Here is a 23,540-nt window from a genome sequence, read left to right on the forward strand (position 1 = left end):
CCAAGTCCATGCTTTAAAAAGTACATATGTTCGCACCTGGAAACGATTTACATATGTATGTATATATGTATATATGTGTGTATGTGTGTATATATATGTATGTATGTATGTGTGTGTGTGTGTGTATGTATGTACGACCAATAAAACAGTTCAAATTCCTCAAGAAGTTATCCTAACAAACATCTTAATACCTTGATGAAATTGAAGGGTCTTCATACATGCTTGGCAGAGCTCTAACATCTGTTTTGTGGGGAATGGTGGCTGACCACCGTGGTCGAAAGCCTGTAATAATAATAGGAAGCATCACAGTGTTAGTGACTTCTATTTTCATATGATCAAGCTTGAAATTGATGATACTTCGGCAATTTCTGGATTTCTTGTCTGTCTTAAAATGCTCACAGGGTTATTTTTAACACTCTTTTTGGGCTTAGTGTGAATTTCTGGATGGCCATAGCTACAAGGTTTCTCCTTGGGGCTTTGAATGGTTTCCTTGGACCAATAAAGGTATTGATTGGGGGTATTTGTTGATAATTCCAATTTAATTCCTGCAAATAATTGTGCTCAAACTTCTCTTACACCACGAGGCATATGCATGTGAAATATTGTGCGATCAGCACCAAACTTATTACGAAACTAAAAATGTTACTTGTTTTCTGTACTTGCTTTCGCATGCATCACCCCCACAAAACTGCTTGACGATTGTCCTCATTTTGAACTTACTATAGGTTTCAGTCTCCTTGTTTTTCAACTTACTCTGTACCCTTAAGGATTATTGGGCCAATAATCATAACACGAATTGCAGGGGGTAAAATTTTGAGCACCTCATGCGGCATTTGGACCATTTGATAGTTTGTTTGAAACATATCTGTTTATAAAATACTTTTCTTCATGGTTTTGGTCCCATAACTTTCTATGTATGTACAGGTTTTATCGATACCGCTTTTGACAAGTTACACTTACATAGCAATGTTATCGGGTTCAGCCTTGCCTTTTTGATAAACTGTGCTTCTGTGATGAAGAATGTTTTATCTGTAAGTGGATATCCTAATCATTGATCCATATACTTAGGTTATATTATCCACCAGCAAGTATGTATAAATTATTTTATGTCTTATTTATTAGAATTGTTGTAATTCTTTTTTACTTTTCCTGAATTGTAACATCAGGTGTCTATAATAACTGGATTGTTCCTTCTGCAAAACAGAGCAGTGGTAAATATATTTTCTTTTGTTTGTTTAGTACATTTCCATGCTTTCAGCTTTTTCAAATTTTGTATGTGCCAAAGTTTAAATTAATTGGTTGGTTTATGGTATAATAACAGGTACGATAATTTACTAATGAAATTTCTCACTAGTTTGTGAATTACTTGGTGCTAATCAGATTAGTTAGCTGCTTAAACTAAAGTGCAGGTAACCAGGTGATTTTTTTCATCCTGAATTCGGTGGAGGCACTTGGAGTAATATTGACATTCAAACCGTTTCTAACTCAACGTGCCCCGTGAGTGGAGAAAAGATGCGTCTGTTGAAATATTCAAATATATGTCAAGCAAATTAAAGCTTTCAAAATCTTTCAACAATTTGATTGTTTGATGTGGTTGCCACTTGCCATATTTTGTGTTACTTTTCTAAAGGCTTAAATATGAAAATGGTTGTTGGTGCTCACGCCAATTGATTGCTGGTAACATTAATTGTGCAGTACTTGTCAGAACTACCACAATTTATCTTCACAATGATGCTAGATAGAAAGAAAATTTCATGTTAAGTAAAATATTGAAGCCATAAAGAGTCTTATTCCAGAGCCTTATTAAGTACTGAGTTTTCTGCCATGCTTTCAAAGTTACAAATTCGAAGCTTGGGATTCTGTAACAATGGAGGATAAAAATTATATAAGAATATTATTTTGTACAATTTTCATACCCAGACAGAAGCGAGCATTATTTTTTGATCATAACTCAGATCAAAAGACCTTCAATGATGTATAATATGCACAAAAAGCTAGCTCAGAACCAGACATTAGAACTTATGATGAAAGGGAAACATAGATGTTGAGATTGAAAACATAGAGAAATTTTTTTAAAAAGTCTGAAATTTTATTACTAGAAGTTTGAATAACAAAATTAGGGTATTGGACCCTTTTTATACAAATTCTAAATATTATGTATTTATCAAAACAGGCAAACTTGAAATATTATTACATAATAACGTTCTCCTAACTGAAATAAGAAAAATAAAATAAATCATACTTGAAATCTTATATTTAGAGAAAAACATATCGTACTATGTCGAGAGAGATGACGACTCCTCCAACAGCAGAAAATAAATTCTTTCATTCATTAATTTAAAGTAAATTTTGTAAATTTAGGTACTTGCACATTGAGATTTGCAATTTAATTTGACAGGACTTTTCATTGAATAATGAAATTAAAAACTAACGATTAAAGAATTTTTTATATTCTCTAACTCTTGTGGAAATGTCAGCTGTAAATAGGACAATTTCATGAATCTTTATCTGAAAGCGTAATTGGCAGAGCAGAAACTTGTGAGACTATCTAAATTACACAGACTCGATGTCTTCAATTTGCTGAAAACAATCTCTTGTTTTGAATTTAAATTTGGTGCTCCGTCTTCTTCTCCGTCACCTATTACCACCTCTGTCATTGCCCTGCATCCAGCTACCTTCATTGATACGAGCCGCACTAGACTTTCTGCTGTAGTGGACGGATGTTACAATTCCTTGCAATGGAAAACCAACAGTTCTGTTAGATTCCCAAAAGATATAGATGATCATGGGAATAGACTTAAATGCTTGTAAAATAGTCTTAGAACGTCAAAATATTTAAAATGGAGTCCAGTTTGGAGTTGCTTCAATGATTAAGTCTGGACAGGATTAACCATTTTATCAGTGCCTACTTCCCCACTTGTTTCTAGCAGTATCCGGCTTGATTTAAGAATTTCTCTTTGTATGAACTATAACCCAGTAGGAGATATTACCAAAAAAAAAAAAAAAAAACTTATTTCAAATGATGCACAGGAGAAGAGTTACCTGAATCTTCATCAGTATCCAGACATTCTACAATCACAGAGTAGAGAGTTCTAACAGGAAAAACAAAGAAAACAACGTTCTTCTATACTTCTCATAAAACTAGTCCAAATTAGTCCCTTTCTTGGTATCCAACGTTTTCAAACAATATTTCCACAATATAGTTTTTCATAGCGAAGAGTTTTGCTTTGATGGTTTAAGGATTTGTTCTGGGCATAATGCTCTGATTAGATTTTGTTTATTTTTAATTTTTTATCCGATGAATGATTTTCAGCTGTTCTTAATTATGTGTTCATAGGGAAGAGCATTTGGAAAGATCATCAAAAAAAAAAAAAAAAAATTCCAAAGAAAGATAGGTGTGAAGCAAACCAAACTAAATGAACAAACTAAAATAACAGAACAGCAATGATGTTTTCAAGGAATTATAAAATATGAAGGCTTTTAATGAAATTTTATCATACAAAGGATGCAAGGAATTATAAAATTTTAGAAAACAAGGGGAACTCTCAAAAAAAGAAAAAAAGAAAAAAAATACTCAAATTAAACTAGACTAGAAGACATTCAATGATGCAAAATCTGTCCACAAAAGTCTGAACGAATCATTAAAATTGCATTCCAAATTTAACAGTAAAGCCGATTGACCCATTCTAAATAATTCAGATGAAATTGCGAAACAAGCCATGAGATCAAATAAATGAAATAAAAATTAATTACCAGCTGAGGCTTTCTTCTAAAAATTCACAACTCCCAAGTCATAAGAAGCCTATGAAATTAGTAATGGGTAGAGATCGCCGACTGCACCGCCAACAGCTGAAAATAAAATTCTTATTCATCAATTTAAACTTTTACTTTATAACAAATATCTTATCTATATTTTATTAAAATAAAAATTTTGTAAAATGTTTCCATGGGAGATAGAGAGTACTATGTATATCCGTACCTTTTCAGCATGTAATTGTTGTATGGTTGTGTTTAGATCATTATTGGTCCAAAGCAATCGATCCTCTGTCTCTCCATACCAGACATTTACTCTTGGAGGCGTGATTGATTCTCCTGTAGTAAAAATCTTCATCTTGGGACAACCAATCACATGCAAATCTTGTAAAGATGGGTATTTGAAGGTGTAATTGGCAGAGCAAAAACTTGTGAGGCTATCTAAATCAAACAGTTCCAACGTCTTCAATTTGCGGAAAACAATCTCTTCTTTTTCAACTCCATCTTTGTCATTTGTTACCACCTCTGTCATTGCTCTGCATCCATATATTTCTATTGCTACGAGTCGCACCAGAGTTTTTGCTGTGGAGGATGTTACCAAGTGTATCAATTCCTTGCAACCGAAAGCTACAAGTTTTGTTAGGTTCCGAAAAGATACCGATGATGATGGCAATAGAATTAACAGACTTTGACAATGAATTACTTTTAGAATTTCAAGATACTGAAAAATGGGGCCAAGTTTGGAGTCTTGTTTGCACAGCTGCTCCAGATGATAGTGCCAGTACAGCTGTAATTCTTTTATCATTGCCAACTTCCCCGCATGTTTCTCTAAGCATCCTTCCATCGAAAATAGCTCTTCGTGGGATGGAAAAAAAAGCAGTGAGAGCATTTCGAGATTGTGAAATCTCTCAAGTACGTTCCAGATTGGAAAACAAGCTGAGTCATCTGCAGCAATCTCTAGCTGTCTAAGACTGCCAAAAAGGTGTTGTGGGAAATCGGCCTGCAAAATCATCTTCACATCTTTTCCACTTAGTGATAGTTCCTTCAAGTTGGGTACGATCTGATCATCATTAATCATAATAACTAATGAGGTCAATTGATGATCTATGGTAACACGCAGTGACTTTATAGTATTTGTTTTATATTATATGTTAAAAAAAATTGAATTATTGATAAAATTTATTTTGTATGTTAATTTTAGAGGTAAAGCAAGAAATTAGGGAAAAATAGTTGATTTATATTGGCTCAAAATTATTTTATTGCACAATAATAAATTACTAATTTATTTTGTAAGTTCTTCTAAATGGAAAGACTGAGGATTCTTTTATAAATGCTATACCTAAAAAAGTTCATATAATTATGAATCTACCATATTGATCCCTTAGTCTAGACTAGCAAAGATTATTGTATAATAAAAGTTTTTTAATTTATTGAGTATTAAATGATTTTTTATATGTTAATTTTAGAGGTAAAAAAGAAATTAGGGAAAAAAGGTTGATTTATACTGACTCGAAATTATTTTATTGCACAATAATAAATTACTAATTTATTTTGTAAGTTCTTCTATATGGAAAGACTCAAGATTCTTTTACAAATGCTAAACCTAAAAAAGTTTATATAATTATTAATCTACCACATTGATCCGTTAGTCTAGACTAGCAAAGATTATTGTATAATAAAAGTTTTCAATTTATTGAGCATTAATTTATCGATATTTTGTCATATTTTTCAAAGTTAAAAATAAGCAATAGATAAAAAATCTAGAAAATGGCTTCATACCTTTTCCAATGGCAATAGGGGCTGTTGTGCAGGAATACCAAGTTGATCATTCCCATTATTCTGCGATAAATCTGCAGCGAATATCTTTAATTTGTCACAACCATACACTACAAGAGTTTCTAGTGCGGGCCATTCCCAAGTATGCATTCCAGGGTACAAAAATCTAAGTTTTGGTAGATCATGGAGCATCAAAGTGGTGAGCTGTGGAAAGACAAAATGAGGGATCACTTGATCTGCTCTGTTTTCAGAAATGATCTCCTGTAAATCCTCACAGGAGCGTATTTCTAGGCGTTGGAGCTGCTTAAGGCTTCCGATCATAGACGCTGAAAATATGTATTTCAGTTTGTGACACCACCACACAACTAATCGTGTTAAACTTTGAAAGTGAGGAAACATGGCCGCCGGAATTTGATTGTAGTGCCAAATCTTGTCGACATTAATATCAGATATCTCCAAAGCCTCCAAGTTAGGCAACGCAACCTAAAAAAATAAGAATTTCTCGTTAGATCCAATATCCATATGGGAAGCACTTGTTGAAATTTTCTTCTTTGATTACAAATTAATGCAAGTCCGAATCAATTTCCAACTGACAGCTGAGAATGCATTCTAATTCATACTACTTGTTAAGAGCTCAATTAGTGAGCGCGTGAGATTCTTTTTATCCTTTTTTCCATTTTCTTTCAAATCTTTAAATGATTTAATTATTTTCCACGTATGACATCAAAACAGAACGCATGATAGAATAAAGTCTGTTATATATATATATATATAGAAAATGTTAGCCTACGCACCTTCTCGTTGAAAAGCAGAGTTGAAATGTCCAAAGTGATTTCGCTGGAGCAATACATAGTCGTCGATTCCTCTTGTGACACTTGTCTGTTCGGTGATGCAGAAGGAGTCTCCACCTCACGGCGGCAAAAACTTGTAACCTCTGGAAGATTTCCCACACTCAAAGATCTTAATTGAGCAAACTCTATCTTCTCAATTGCATTATCAACTTCTTCCCCAATTGCAAAAATCTCTTTCATCTTGCTGCAATTAATAACTGCAATTCTCTCAAGTCTTGGAAGGCATTTTGCAGTAGAGAGCCAAAAGATATTACTCAACTTATCACAATTATATGCTTCTACGGTTTTGAGTTCGTTGAAAGACTCTACTTTGAGCCGATCAACACATATCCTCTCCATGTTGATCAAATTGTGAAGGATAAGTGACTCCAAAAGAGGAAAGGCATCACAAGCGACCATCTCCCTTGAATCGACGATGCAAAAGAAGTCTGGATTATTTTGAACCCAGAGAATCTTCAATTGTGAAAAGCCCTCCGTGTCCAAATTGAAAAGAACATTCTCGATGCCTTGCAGCTTGTCCAACCATAAGCATTCAACGTTATTGATGCCCTGCAATTTCATGGAGCAAATGTCCATAAAATCAAGCTTGAGCTTCAATGCTCTTGAAATCTTACGATCTCTGTCGATCAAAAAGTGCTGCCGACTTTTAAACCAATTTTGTCCAGCAATCATGGGATGTGTGAATAACCCATTTCCAATATGTATTTTGAACCTTTCGAGCTTTCTGGCCAAAAAGCCTTCTGGTAACATACTCTCATTTTTTACATCAATTTCTAGAGTGGTTAGCCGAGGTAAATGCATCAATTCATCAAGGCTAGCATTACTTCTTTTGCTGTTGGCTCTTTCAACCTCCCATTCAATGGAGCAATTACCCATATACAATTCTTCTAATCGGATTAAGCTTGATATGACATTTGGGGCAATAACTTTCAGACGGAAACAGTCTGTTAAATCTAACAGCCTTAGCTTAGTCAGTTGACCCAGTGCTTTAGGCAACTCTACAATATCAGATTCCAAAAAGCTGAGGATTTCTAGATTTTCCAACTTTCCAATAATGGCTATGTCTATGCCTCCCAAAATGCTTTGATTAAGACAGAGTGCCTGAAGATTTACTATAAGACCAATTGAAGATGGCAATGACAATAACCGCATTCCAGTAAAATCCAAAACCCGAAGCTTTTTCGTGCTTTTGAAGAACTTCTCAGGAATATTAGGCACAGCAAAAGAGTTCTTGGGAGACATGACTAGAAGTTCAAGTTGTAGAGATTCGGACCCTTCAGGAATGTCATTAATAATACTATCTTTTAAAGAAATTGCAAGATATTTTTTTAATTCATCTGCATTTGGCCATTTCCAATCATCCTCATTTCTCACCACAAATCCAATTTTGTCACGACATGCAATTGAAATGGCAACATCGCGAACAACGTCGTGCATAGAAAAGTATTTACTGCCACCATCCTCAAGCAACAAACAAGAGTCCCTTAGTTGATGGACCCATGCATCTAATTTGTTATGTGCATCTTCTAGCTTATGGACACTTTTAAATACACCCAAGCCCATGCTATATTTGAACAAGTCCATAATACACCCAAGCCCATGCTATATTTGAACAAGTCCATAATTGGTGCTGGCTCACCTGTTAAGTACTTGTAACTCAGCTCAATTGTTGAGTATGCCTCTGCTGGTACTCCTTCGTCGAAGCTTGCCTCTGAAGGCGTTTGGAGTTCTTGCAAGGCATTCTTCCACACAGGCAGCTCTTTTTTTCTCAGTGCCTTTGCTACTGTGGTTAGGGCAATAGGCAAACCTCCGCATGCCTTGGCTACACTTGTTGCTGTAGATTCTAATTCACGATTTTCCACATAATCACCTGCCATTATCTTGAACAATCTCCAGGCTTCTTGTTCATTTAAAATGCCAATCGAGAAGTTTTTTTCAGATTCCATCCTTAACAGCACATCGAGATCTCATGTTGTGAATAATAATTTGCATCCTCTGTGCTCAACTCCAAAAGGAATTCCAATAGTCCCCAAATCAAGAGGTTTCCAGATGTTATCCAGAATCACAAGGATCTTCTTCTCATTCTTCAATCTTTCATATAGTCTACTAGCTCTTCTAGACTCAGCTTCCTCGGACAACTGTAGGCCTAACGTTTCCGCAATGTCCTCTTGGACCTTTTTTATGTCTGGACTTTGGGTAACCTCCGAAAAAGCCACCATATCGTAAAGCTTGTCTTCAATGGCTCGCCTTGCAAACTCCTTCACCAGTGTCGTCTTTCCAATGCCGCCCATGCCGTAGACCCCAATGATGCCGACATCAACATCGATCAATGCATTTTGTATGGCCTTCAAAGTAGAAAGTCTTGATTCGAAGGCCTCGCAGCCTTTGTGAGACTTGAGCCATATATCCTCCGGAATGGTACGGTAGGAAATTCTATCATCAAATTTCCTAGCTTCTTCTTTGAGTTCAACAATGGCCTTCACCTTTGTTTCTGCTTCCTTGCTAAGCTGATAGCCGGACTTCAAATTAGGACACAAGCCCATGAGACATCGTTTATTTGTTGTCTCCTCATCGTCAATGAATTTGGCTGACTGCTCAATGGTGTTGTTCGCACGAACCAGCCACTTCTCAACCTTCTCTTCAATCTTTTCCCCTTTTCTTTCAGCCTCAGAAACCCTGTGCTGAATGCTTCTCCTTTCATCCTTGAGCTTGTCTATTTCTGCCTTGAGATTCTCAACGTTGGCTTTATAGTTACGCAAATAACCAAATCGGCGTTCTGTTGGAGGAGCCAAGCACTTCAAAAATTCTAAAACAACAGTAACAATGCTTTCCACCATCCTGGATCCCTTTTTTTTTTTTTTTTCAAAGTTCTGACAAGAAAATAGACAACGAGCGAAACACAGAGAGAGTGAAAAAAAGAAAAAACGAAACAACGAAGATGGACAGTTTATCCGGTTGTGGAAGCGGAGAAATGAAAGAAAGAGTAAAAGCTGTTATGGATCTGGTGAGAAGATGGAAACAAGGAAAAGGTTTCTAGTTCGAGAACTGATTGAATTAATATAAGGAATGATTTAGATAATAGAGGCGAAGGGAACCAATCAGAATAACTGAAGTATTGACCAGCAGAAAGACGGAAAAAATATTGACTGGTAATAGAGATGGAAAAAATGAAGATATCTTGACACGGTAGAAGTACAAAGGGTAGATATGGAACCAAACAGAGACAACAGCAGACCACAACAAGATTGGGAATGGAGAGAAACTAATTAACAAAGACTGGAGATTACAACAAAACAGATGCCAAGAGAAAACTTGATCCAGTGAAATTCAAGAGAGCTGACAACAAAAACTGATACTACTTGATTGGGAATTGAAGGCAAAGAGTAGGAGCTGACGAATACGGGGATCAAGAGGGAAAAACTGCTTGCTCGTAAAACTACTTTCAAGCGAATCTGATAAAATTATTTCAATACTGGTGGGCGACTCCCTTTTAAACTGCAGAAGGAGAAAAAAGAAATGTTCTGAATTTCAATGTATTAATTTTTATCCTAATTTATGTTGAGACTCGTAATCTCGTCTCAATGATTAATTAGTAGATAATCTTTCTAACAAGTATGTGATGAATAGATATATTTCTTGACTATTAGTAGGTTAGATATATTTTAGCATAGGAATGATAGTACAAGTTGTGTCATATTAGAATACAAATTTGACCTAAAAATATTGTTCTATGACCTTTTAATTATTTGTCAGTTAATAATTAAGTCATATAAAAAAAAAAAATCTGAATTAGTCTTTAAGTATTATAAATATTTCTTGATTTTTAATTATAATATCATTATTTAAAAATAATTGCTTGACTTACATAGTAAGTCAATAAAATATCTAACAATAGTTGTCATAAAACATGTGATCCTCAATCAATGAAATATCTAACAATATCATCACCTAAAGTTTGAGATATGTGATCCTTATTCCACTGCGTCAATTACACTCCAGTACAATGCTGCCATCATTATCAAACAGTCGACATCCACCAGTTCTAATTGCCAAAACTTAGAACTAAACAGTAGCTCGGTCAGAAAATCAAACGCCAGTACCGGTCAAATGACCGATAAAAATATAAAGAAATAAAAATTTTAAAGTTTTACTTTATTGCTTTTTTAATCTTATTACTATTTCTCGTTGCACTTATAAAGAAACCAAAGCTTTAAGAGAAATCGGCCAAATCACGAAGATTGAAGAGTAAATCTATGGTTTTATATTTATATTTTTATTTTTAGATAATAGATATTATTTTGATGAATTTTTAATATTAGAATAATGTTAGGAATTTCGATAGTAGAATTCTAACTTGAGACCCAATTGTTATGTGTCATTTTTTTATTAGATAATAAATTTCATAACTAATAAAATTAATATTTCGATTATCTAATAAATGACTATCATATCAGCTGAGACTCAATTATTGGGATCCTTAACATTGCTCTTAGTATTAAATTGGACATCTTAGCTAAATTAGATTAATTTTTATATCATAACTTTGTAAGTGTATAATTACTCATTAAATTAACAAAATTATTTTAAAATATTTAGTTAGAAAAATAAATTATATTCTTTTTATTTCAAATAATCTATAAGTTAACTCAAAACATAATCAAGCTGAGAATTAAAATAATGCCACTGTATGAGAGGATTTTTATTTTTTTTCCCGAAGTTTCACTAGGAAATTATTGATATATAGCTTTATTCGGATCATCTCAGTTCAAACGACAAATAATTGAAAGACTAAACTAAATAGACCAGCCAACAACTTTGTACAGCAGAGTTCAAAAATTAAGGTCATGATATTGAGGTGTTCTGTCCTGAAACATACGGCATAGTGACAAAATAAAAACTATTAGTCTTTAGTAAGATATGACTTTTAAATAATAATTTTCACAAAAATACAAAGAATATTTATGAAGTACTTCTATAATGAAGTACTTCTATAGTGAGGAGACCCTCGCTTTGTTAAAGTGAAAATATCAATAATATACAAGAAACATACATTTTAACACATTAAGAATTGTATCTTTTTAATCTATTGGTGTATTGAAATATGTGTTATTTAATTTGTTAGTGATATCATCACTTTGTTAAAATAAGGATGTCAGAACCATTATATATAAGAAAGTAAATATATTTTTGTACGGTATAATAGTGTAATAACATCACCCGAGTATATCATATAGAGTAATAGTTTTTGGAACTTTAATAAAGTTCAAGATTATAGAATGAATGATTTATATATATTTTAAATTTTTTATCATAAAGTGGAGGACAAAAGTAACATATTTTTCAAATTATAATAAATAGATATTTTAATTTAACATCGTGATTTCTCCTAACTAGAGTAGTAAATACGACCTAGGAGGTACATTCAAAGCATTTCATAAGTTAATTGTTAATAATAAATGATACATGCAGCTCCAATCATCATTTTACGGCGAGTAATTTCCAGTTATAAATAGATATTACTCCCTTCCCAGCAATTTTTGATGGCAATTTATTGGGATCAAAATCAACATTGAATAGTCAAAATATTAATGGCCATGATGCTTATTCCAATGTGAGTAGTTCACAGTGGGTACTGCACATGATGCTTGTTTCTCCTTTTGCATCTATTTTTGTTGTTAACATTAATTTCAATAGCAGCTCGTTATTATGTATACAACATTTCAAAGTTAATCCAAAAAAAAAAAGACAAAAATTAGTTCAGCTGACTAAATTTGAAAGCATGGATTTGCCGTCGATTAAAAATCGTTTTGTAGGGAAAAATTTTGGATTGCAATTTTCATACAATACATAGAATTATCATAATCTATAAATTAGGGCTCGTTTGGTATTGTTTTTGAATTTATATTTTTTGAGAATAAAAATGAAAATGAAAATGGTGTTTTGCAGTTGCTGTATTTTGAATTTAAATATGCGTCTGGTATCATTTTCTGTATCCTATATTTTAAAACTGAAAACAATAATATGCGTTTGGTAGACACAGTTGAAAATGATAAAACAAAAAATATGTGTTTGGTAATACTTTTTTCAAAAACAGTTTTTACTAAGCATTTACATTATATTTGTAGTCATAAAATAATTATTTAGCTAATACATACATAAATACAACAAAATAATTTAAACAAATTTATTATTAAAAAATTACATGATGATAAAGTTTTAAAATTAACATTAATTAAAGAAAAGTTTGATAATAAACTGAAAGCATGCATGGTATGAACTAGAGTTAGTGCAATTTAACATGAAGCTTGCTCGTGCAAAATTATTTTATATAGCATTTGCAGTTTCAATTTCCAATTCCAAGGTTCTGATTCCATGCTCCCAAACACAACAATAAATGTAAATCCAATTACACATCTTCTTGGAACAACTTTTTGTGAAGTAAGTGCCATTTTTTTTTTTAAGAATATTCATTCTGAAAACACATTAGACACGGAATTAGAAAGCTGTTTAACTGCTTTCTAGAAACAATATTTGCTCTGCCAAAAGAAAAAAAAAAACTACTTCACATTGACTCACCAATCCACTCCTCCACTTTCAATCATAAATTCCACAATAATCAATAATCATCAGCACTAGCAGGAAAATTACATTACACGTTCAGCAACTCACATAACAAAGATTCCCAAGCAAATTAAAACCCAATGAATGCCAAATTCGATTGTACGCAATCCAAAGATTTGTTGTATATACAACAAAACACTTAACTGCAACTGCATCGAAGAAGGAGAGTGTCCTTCTGATTGTTATCCTCTGTTTGTATATCCAAAATTCATGGCCCCGACGCTTACTTCCTCTGTTAAGTATATAAGTTGAAGCTGCTGAGCTGACTGAAGATGTTGTGAGCTGCTGAGCTGGATTAGGTGGTTATATGGTTGATTAAGTTGTAACGATTTGTCCAGCTGGCATGTTATGATTGGAAGATGAAATGGTTTGTTAATTCGGCAGCTTTGAGCTCTGTTTCTGTTATCAGTTTTCAGTGTAACTATAAATAATAGTCAACACGATTACAATGTATGATTTTCAGATTTTAATCAATAAGAATTTCTCTCAGTTAAAGTTCTCTTTCTCTTTCTCTTATGCCAAACACTCTTATTAATTCTAATATGGTATCAGAGCCATCAACTATGTCTGGATCTAATCATATAGCTTCCTCTTCACTCTCATTTCATTTTGTTCAACCTGTAAAGCTCGACAGATCAAACTATCTAGTTTGGAAGGCTCAAGTGAGAACATCAATCATTGCTAATGGACTCGAAAGCTTCATCAATGGTGAGAATGTGTGTCCAGAACGCTATCTCGTGGAATCAACTCAAGAATCTCGAAGATCTGGAGCTGAAGCTTCACAAAAACAAGAAAATCCAGATTATGCTTTATGGATGAAAACCGATAAACTTCTGCAGAGCTGGATGCTATCATCAATGGTGGATAACGTTTTAATCATGGTGATCAACTGCGAAACATCACTTGAGCTCTGGGAGATGCTTGCCGAAATCTTCATGTCACAATCTAAAGCAAGGTATCTACCTTTGAAGATGCAAATTCAATCAACAAAGAAAGGATCACTTTCAGTAAGTGATTATTTTAATAAGATGAAAAAAATTGCTGATAGTTTGGCCATTGGAGGTAATCCAGTCACTTCAAATGAATTGATTATGCATTTGCTTACTGGATTGGATGATAACTATGAATCTTTAGTTACAAATATACTTACTAGACTGGAAAAAGAGAAACTCACTATTGAGGAGGTGTATTCTATGATGCTTAGTCATGAAACTAGGTTGGAAATGAACAAAGGAAAATATCACAATGAACCTCAGCATGAAATGACAGCAAATTTTGCTCAGAAAAGTCAAGGATACAATAGATCTGGATATAATCAGAAGAATACAGGTGCTGGTAATTCAGGTGGTTATGATAACAGTCAGAATAGCAATACAGGTCCTGGAAGAGATGTTGTATGTCAAATTTGTTTCATCCCAGGTCATGTAGCTTATAAGTGTAAACACAGGTTCAATCAGGGCTTTATTCCTAGAAACAGAGGTTTTGATGCTTTTAGGCCAAGAGGTGGAGGTCAGAATTATAGAGGACCTCCTGGAAATAATCAAAATTATTTTGGCAGAGGTTATGGGTACAATGCTTCTGGTTTTGGGTCTGGATTCAGGTCTAACTTTCCTAGACAAGCTGGACCTTACTTTGGTTATGTTGCCTATCAGAATCCAGGTGTCATGAATTCTCAAGGTGTTTTTGATTTTCAAGGTGTAAATGGTGCATATAATGGGGTTCAAACAGCAAGCATGTATGCTGGAAATGTTGGTATTCCTCACAATGTACATCCCTCTGCACAATTGGCAAATTACAGCAGTGTAGCTGATCCAGCTTGGTATCTTGACTCTGGAGCAACTAATCACATTGCTCAAGATGCAGGTATGCTATTTAAATACTCAACTTACCGTGGCTGTGAGAAACTGCATGTAGGAAATGGTATGGGATTGCCTATTCACAATGTTGGATCTGTTGCTATTAAAACCCTGTCTACAAAACCTATTTACCTGAATCATGTTTTACATGTACCCTCAATTACTAAAAACCTTATCAGTGTTTCCAAATTGCTTGCTGATAACAATGTTTTCATTGAGTTTTACAATCATGTCTGTTTTGTTAAGGACAAGAACTCAAGGATCACATTGCTCAAGGGGATTGCTAGAGGAGGTCTTTATCAAGTTCCAAGTTTGAATGCAGTCTGTGATAACTCAAGTTCTGTTGTTCCAGTGTTCAACTCTTCAGAGTCTGTTTTTAATCCAATAAATCAATTGTCAGTAGTTCCAGTGTCTATGTTTACACAATTGAATTCCCTTGATACTGAGACTTATCCTCTTATGCTTGTAAATAATCCTCAAATCAATAAAAATGCCTCTGTAGCTCCTTTTGCTTCGTGTAATAAGACTGTTGATTATAACTTGTTGCACAAAAGAATGGGTCATCCAACAACTCATGCCTTAAAACAAATCATGAAGTGCCTGGATTCAACCTTTGTTCTTTCCAAAAACTCAAAACCACAGTTTTGTGATGCCTGTCAACTAGGCAAGTGTCATATGCAGCATTTTCCTTCAATAGAAACATCAACCACTCAGCCCCTTGAATTGTTACATGCTGATCTCTGGGGACCAGCTCCCATTACCTCCTCCCAAGGATACTCCTACTATCTATCTATCCTTGATGACTATACCCGATACACTTGGATATTTCCCCTTACAGCAAAATCCAAAACTCTATCAGCCTTTATTGACTTCAAAAACATGATAGAAAATTGTCTAAACTTGAGAATCAAGTGCTTACAAACTGATTGGGGTGGGGAGTTCAGGCCTTTTGTGTCATATCTCTCTGAACAAGGCATACAATTTAGACATCCATGCCCTTATATACATCACCAAAATGGGAAAATAGAGAGAAAACATAGACATATTGTTGAAACAGGTCTCACACTTCTTGCCCAAGCTCACTTGCCACTCAAATTCTGGTGGAATGCATTTCATACAGCCACCTATCTCATTAACAGACTTCCTACACCTATTCTCAACAATAAATCACCATTTGAAAAATTATTTCACAAGCTCCCAGATTATACAATGATGAAAATTTTTGGCTGCTCTTGTTACCCTTATCTTAGACCTTATAATCATCATAAGCTTCAGTTTAGAAGTGAAAGATGTGTCTTTCTTGGCTATAGCTCACTTCACAAAGGATATCAATGTCTTCATCCTTCTGGAAGAGTCTATATAAGTAATCATGTCACCTTTGATGAATCATCTTTTCCCTTCCAATCAGCTGACAAGTTCTCTACAAAGTCATGTTCTGATTCTTTACATGAGTCTACTTCTTCAAATCCTCTTGTCTCATTCACATTATCACAGACTGCTGAACAACTTGATAGATCTCTCTCTCAATCTACACCTCCAGCAACTGATTTACCATCAACTTCAAACCTGTCCAGTTCAGAAAATCATTTGTTGTCTCATACTCCTAGTCCTATAAATCAGCAATCATCTTCTCAACCTCTTCATCACCTATCTCCACCTTCACAACCCATAATTGGTCATCCTATGACTACCCGATCCAAAATGGGAATATTCAAACCAAAAAAGGCCTATCTAGTTGAATGTAATCCTAAGCCAACAGAACCACTTACAGTTTCAGCTGCTCTAAATGATCCAAAGTGGCTTCAAGCAATGCAAGAAGAATATCAAGCCTTAGTTAAAAATCAGACCTGGACACTTGTTCAGCCGACATCTCCTGTCAAAGTTGTAGGAAACAAATGGTATTTAGAATTAAACACAATGCAGATGGTAGTGTCTCAAGGTACAAAGCCAGACTTGTAGCAAAGGGTTTCCATCAAACTCAAGGCATTGATTATAATGAGACTTTTAGTCCAGTGGTGAAGGCTTCTACAGTTAAACTTATTTTGAGCTTGGCTGTTCTTAATCACTGGTCATTGAGACAAGTTGACATAAATAATGCCTTCCTCCATGGTTATCTTACTGAAGAAGTGTATATGCAGCAGCCTGAAGGCTTTGTGGATCCAGCTAAACCTACTCACATCTGTAAACTGCAGAAGGCATTATATGGTCTCAAACAAGCTCCTAGAGCTTGGTTTGATAGATTAAAAACAGTGTTAACTACTCAATGGGGTTTCAAGAATTCCAAGTCTGATAATTCTCTGTTTTTTCAGAGGACTCAAGGTCATCTCTTGCTGGTATTAGTTTATGTGGATGATATCATTGTAACAGGTTCAGATTCTATTCAGATTCAGCAAGTTATCAATAATCTGCAGTCAACTTTTGCTCTTAAAGATCTTGGAGAACTGCATTATTTTCTTGGTATTCAGGTCACCAAATCTGAAACAGGCTTACATCTCTCTCAGACAAAGTATATAGCTGATCTCCTCAACAAAGTTAAGATGCACGACTGTACCCCTTGCTCTACTCCAATGGCTGCCAATGTTCCACTTACCAAAACTGACAGTGAATCATTTACTGATGCAACTTTGTATAGAAGCACAATTGGAGCTCTTCAGTATGCTACCTTGACCAGACCTGAGATAGCATTTCCTGTCAACAAGCTCAGCCAGTTTCTAGCTGCACCAACAAATAATCACTGGCAAGCATGCAAAAGGATCCTTAGATATCTAAAAGGTACAATGCACATGGGATTACAATATTCAAATCAAGGTCCCTTACACATAGATTGCTTCAGTGATGCAGACTGGGCAGCTGATAGGGATGACAGAAAATCGATTGCTGGATATTGTGTTTATTTTGGTCCTAATCTGGTTTCTTGGTGTTCAAAGAAACAAGGAGTGGTGTCCAGGTCCAGCACTGAATCAGAGTATCGAGCTTTAGCAATGGCTGCATCTGAGGTTTTATGGCTTAAGTCCTTGTTGACTGAAATTGGTATTTCTCTTGTCTCTACTCCTGTCATTTGGTGTGATAACCAAAGTGCTGCTGCTTTAGCAAGCAATCCAAAATTTCACTCTCGAACTAAACACATAGAACTTGATGTGCATTTCTTGCGTGAAAAGATTGCTAATAAGAGCTTTGAAGTTAGTTATGTTCCTAGTTCCCATAACTCAGCTGATATCCTCACCAAAGCTTTAGCCTATCATCCTTTTCATTATTTGAGAGACAAGCTCACCCTGACTTCACCAGGTTGAGCTTGAGGGGGGATGTTAAGTATATAAGTTGAAGCTGCTGAGCTGACTGAAGATGTTGTGAGCTGCTGAGCTGGATTAGGTGGTTATATGGTTGATTAAGTTGTAACGATTTGTCCAGCTGGCATGTTATGATTGGAAGATGAAATGGTTTGTTAATTCGGCAGCTTTGAGCTCTGTTTCTGTTATCAGTTTTCAGTGTAACTATAAATAATAGTCAACACGATTACAATGTATGATTTTCAGATTTTAATCAATAAGAATTTCTCTCAGTTAAAGTTCTCTTTCTCTTTCTCTTATGCCAAACACTCTTATTAATTCTAATATCCTCCAATTCATTTCTGCTCAATACAACACCCCGTTCAAGGCTCATCGTCAAGAACCCAAGATTCAGTGTGTTTGCCAAGAAAGTTGGACCGTTCCCTCCATTTCAGCTTGGCAAGTCGAAGGATGAGAATTCATCTGATGAAAGCTCAAATGGTGATTCCGGCAATTCCAATCCTTTTCGCTTCAACTTTGGTGAGGTGAGGGATGTGACATCTTTGATCCTAGTTGTGAGCAGCCCTAGAACTGGGCTGTCATTTGGAACTGGGCAGGCCGGCGTTCGTATTTTACGGCACACCAAAGGACAGCCGCGGTAGAGACGAAGTTGCAGCGGCGGCAGAGAAAATGTTGTTTGAGGGAGAAAAGGAGAAAGCACTGCTGCCGTGACTAGATCGAGGATAGCCGTGGGGGGGGGGGGGTTGACCAGATCGAGAACGATGAGAGGGGGGAGAAGGTTGCTGCCGAAGAGAATGGGTTTTGTTTCTTAATCTATTTTTGAGTTTAGTTTGTAATATTTAGGAAACATGTTAAACACGTTTTCATGTTTGTAGTTATAACACTAGATCTGAATTTGTTATTTCGTGATTTGTTTTTTGAATCCATCCCACCAAACATATATTATGTTTGTATTATGAAAACAAAAATGAAAACAATGGGTAAAAAACGCTACCAAACGGGCCCTTATTTTTTTGCTTTTCTGTGGTAGTAAGTCCGACTCCTTAGTGACAATTTAAATTGAAAAAATAAAATCATAAATTAGAATTATTTGATAAGAATTAAAATAATTGATAAAAATTTGAGAGGAGCAATTTTGGAAGATTCGATTTCTAATAGAAAGGGTGAATTTTACAGCCTTCGGTGAGGAATCCAAAATGCACAATTTGATGAAAATTAAATTTCAATAGAAATTGAATTCCCATTTATTAGTGAAAACCAAACAACAGAAAAGTGAAAGGAATTTGAATTCATTTCCTTCCTCTCCTCCCTCCAACTAAACACCATCGAAATCCAAAGGTATGGATTGGGATTCCATATTGATCAGAATGGGATTTGTCCATATTAGTAGGACCAATTTTAAAAGCAGTCGGAGTTTCGAAGTTTAAGATTGAAATTGTCCAATTAATCACAATTGTTGATTTGGGACTAGATAAGAATTTATCTTGGAACTCCAATTCTCCAAAAAAAATACGCTAGCTTCGCCACTGCACTAGGGACATATTAATCAGGTGGGTTATATTACAACCAGAGGATTTAAATTTGATTTAAGATATGTGGGGTCTGCTTTTGGATTTAGAAAATTTGCTCATTAAGAGTTGAACCCAAGTGACCTACCGTTAGATTAGATTAATAGTGATTTCTTGTAGTAAATATTTGTGAATTTGAAATATGTGAATTCTATCCTGGTGATACAAAACAAGCTTCTTGTACACGAGAACTATTTATTTTTATGATTTGGAAACCAATCTATAAAGATGAATTAAGTTGGCATAATGGTACAAAGCAGCTTTAATTTTTCAATAAATTCAAAAGTTGGCAAGTTGGTTGTGATTATTATCTTTTCTTTTTTACTATTTAAACTACAATTAATTGAATCCAAAGACTAAAGGGTTGGATCGAGAAGAAACTAATTTTAAGTAGACATTCCGGCGAAAATCACTCCCATGATCGAGACACTCATGCAATCAATACAAAAATGGACACAAAAATTGTCTACTTAAGTTTGGTTGAATGATTTTAAAAATAGTTTTATTTGTTTCACACTCGAATTTGGATTTTGAAAAAGAGTGGGAGTTAAAAATTGATTTACACTTTATCAATTACTCTATTTTAAAAAGAAATAAATATTAAAAAAAATAAAAACATTAATTTCTTGTTTGTTTGTACTTACCATTGTAGGATAAATAAAGTGGTTGACAAAAATTATATATCTTAAAAATAAATTCTAGATTTATAACTAATGTATAATGATTTCAATTCACATGTTTCAATCCCAAATAAATTCTCCTTTGGTTATTTGAATCTTAGCGCGGTAAGATTTCATTCTCTTATATGCATTTGTGTAAACTTCTCCCTTTACCTTTATCATTTTATCAACTTTATTGATTGCCAATCAACTTTAGGGTTTAGGCATGAATCACACAAGGGAATGATATTGTGGCAATTTTTTCCCCCTTCTTTTTTCTTTTTGAAAAAAAAAATTATTTATAGCTTTGCTTTGATGGGTAGAAGACTAGAAGACCAATTAATTTCTTTTTGTTGCGTGGTGATAATAATGATGGAAATTGCTATGTACGCGTTGGTGATTGCATTGCTAGTCACATATTGCTTCCCATCATGGAGACAAAGGGGACCCCTCTATCAAAGCTAGCTGTTGAAATATCATACCCAAAATCACATGAATTCAAAGGTTGAATGGGAAAACGATCTTGCTCCTTTGTATGTTTTATTTTATTTAAAGACTTATTGTTTCCCATAAGAGATAAGCTTGGATCTATCTTTCCTTTTAATCATTTTAGCCTCCAACTCCCATCTTTTTCAAAAGTTTCGTTTAGCCCATTTTGAATGGCAAGGTAAGCTTCAATTAACGCAACAAGTTCAAGTGATTCCCGTCAATATTCGATTGCATGTATGTAGCTTTGAGTGCTCGAATTTATTTTATTTATTAGTTGTTATCACTTATCATTTTCTTTTTAATAATGAGATTTGGGCATTTTCTTTTTAATAATGAGATTCGGGTCCCTGGATGGTGATTAGCCAACAGTCTAGTTATGAGAAATTAATGTCTTAATTACAATGACAAAAAAGGCAAGTGGGGATCTCATTTGCCATTAGGTAACACAACATCTTCAGCATTGGAGCTTTTCTTCCTTTCTCTCCTTCTTTCTTTCTTTCTCAAAATAATTGAAAATCTAATGCAATACAATTAAATTGATCAACGATCTAATTTAATCAATACATTATATTAAGATATTTAAAATAAAATCGGTTCAAATGGAATGAGAAGTTCTACTAAAAAAATAACAACATTTATTCCTTATTATTATTATTCGAATTCAAATAACCTTGGATTCCAAACGCATTCAAGACTAGCCAGGCTGCATATCCAAGAAGAAAACCAAATCAAAACTTTAGCCACAAACATATACGTGTGTGTGTATGTGTGTGTGTATATTTGTGTGTGTGTGTGTGTGTGTGTGTGTATAGAGAGAGAGAGAGAGAGTTCTTTCACTAGGTTCATTTGCGTGAAACTTTTTGATCATTTAGGTTTAAGACTATATCATATATCCTATTGCACGAACATTGATTAATATGAATGAGTCAAACCCACTAAGCTTGCAACAAAATCTTTTCATAGTTACTAGAGAATATTTATATTTTTTTCAAACATTAATAAAATTATTGAATTGCTTTATTTATAGTACGTATACAATTAATAGTGTATGGATTTTTTTAATCTATTGGTGTATTGAAATATGTGTTATTTAGTTTGTTAGTGATATAATCACTTTGTTAAAATGAGAATGTCGTTACTAGAGAATCATTATATATACATATATAAAGTGCTTCTATCCAAGACCTAGACTTTATTAAAATTTAAGAAAGCAAATATATTTTATATGGTATAATAGTGTAATAACATCACACTATTATATCATATAGAGTAATAGTTTTTTGGAACTTTAATAAAATTCAAGATTATAGAATGAATGATTTATATAAATTAGAATTTTTTTATCATAAATGGAGGAGAAAATTAACATATTTTCAAATTATAATAAGTATTTATCAAATAATTTAACATTGCAATTTCTCCTAACTAGTATAGTAAATAATACGACCTAGGAGGTACATTCAAAGCATTTCATAAGTTAGTTGTTAATAATAAATGATATATGCAGCTCCAATTAATCATCATTGTACGGTGAATAATTTCCAGTTATAAATAGATATTACTCCCTTCCCAGCAATTTTTGATGGCTTAATTTTGTGGGATCAAAATCAACATTGAATGTCAAAATGTTAATGGCCAAACAGACCAGCTGCCAACAACTTATTCCAATGTGAGTAGTTCACGGTGGGTACTGCACATGATGCTTGTTTCTCCTTTTGCATCTATTTTTGTTGTTAACATTAATTTCAATAGCAGCTCGTTAATCCCAATTGTTGATTTGGGACTAGATAAGAATTTATCTTGGAACTCCAATTCTCCCAATTATTTTAGTTGACAATATGTTTAACATTATTTTTTCAGTAATGCTACACATCCCAAATTTCTTATCCCAAAAAGTTATCCCAAATGATGTGTCATTAATTGAGTGGTTGATAATTATTTACAATATCCAAGTGAATTAATTGTATTATCTCACCAACCAATTGATAAATGCCACATCATTTGGGATAACTTTTTGGGATAAAAAATTTGGGATGTGTAGCATTATTGTTATTTTTTTTAACATTATTAATTGCATATTATTTAATTATCAATATATAATATTCTTTAATTTTCTAATTTTATAGGATTAGACACAAAATTGATTATACCTTTTGAAATTTAAGGGTTATGTCAATTGAATAGAAAACTTGGAGTTAAACTTGTGGATGTTTTTGTTGATTATCAATTTATGCATGGATTTTTGTACGTTTATTTGGTTTATTATTATTACTTTTAAACATTTTTATTGGTTTGATTTAGGGTCAGTTTGGTAATCCTATAGCTTTTAAAATAATTACAGTTAGCTATGATGTAGAAATTGATCAATCGTCAAGAGAATCAGCTGAACATTTAGTAAAATTTATTTTTAAAAGTACTTTTAGTTTTAAAAGTGTCGCATGTGTTTCGTAAATCTTATTGTTAAACTGGTGCAAAAATGTAAATGACTGAATTGGACATAATGCTAAATAAAATTTATTTATACATTTATAAACACGTATATAAAATATTTTTATTACGTACATATAATTATTGATAACTAAAATAAATATTTTATATTATTAAATTTTATTCTCTATTTTGTTATCTCAATATAATTGGTAATAGTAATAATCTCTTTAAAGTTAATCATTTTATTTCT

At 33.7% G+C, this 23,540-nt stretch overlaps 1 pseudogene; it reads left to right on the forward strand.

Annotated features, from left to right (window-relative positions):
• The window catches only part of LOC18040971, a 36,971-nt pseudogene that overhangs the window by 701 nt on the left and 12,730 nt on the right, over positions 1-23,540 (forward strand).

This window comes from Citrus clementina, unplaced genomic scaffold, assembly GCF_000493195.1.
Source record: "Citrus clementina cultivar Clemenules unplaced genomic scaffold, Citrus_clementina_v1.0 scaffold_5, whole genome shotgun sequence".
In the NCBI taxonomy this organism is placed as follows: Eukaryota; Viridiplantae; Streptophyta; class Magnoliopsida; order Sapindales; family Rutaceae; genus Citrus; species Citrus x clementina.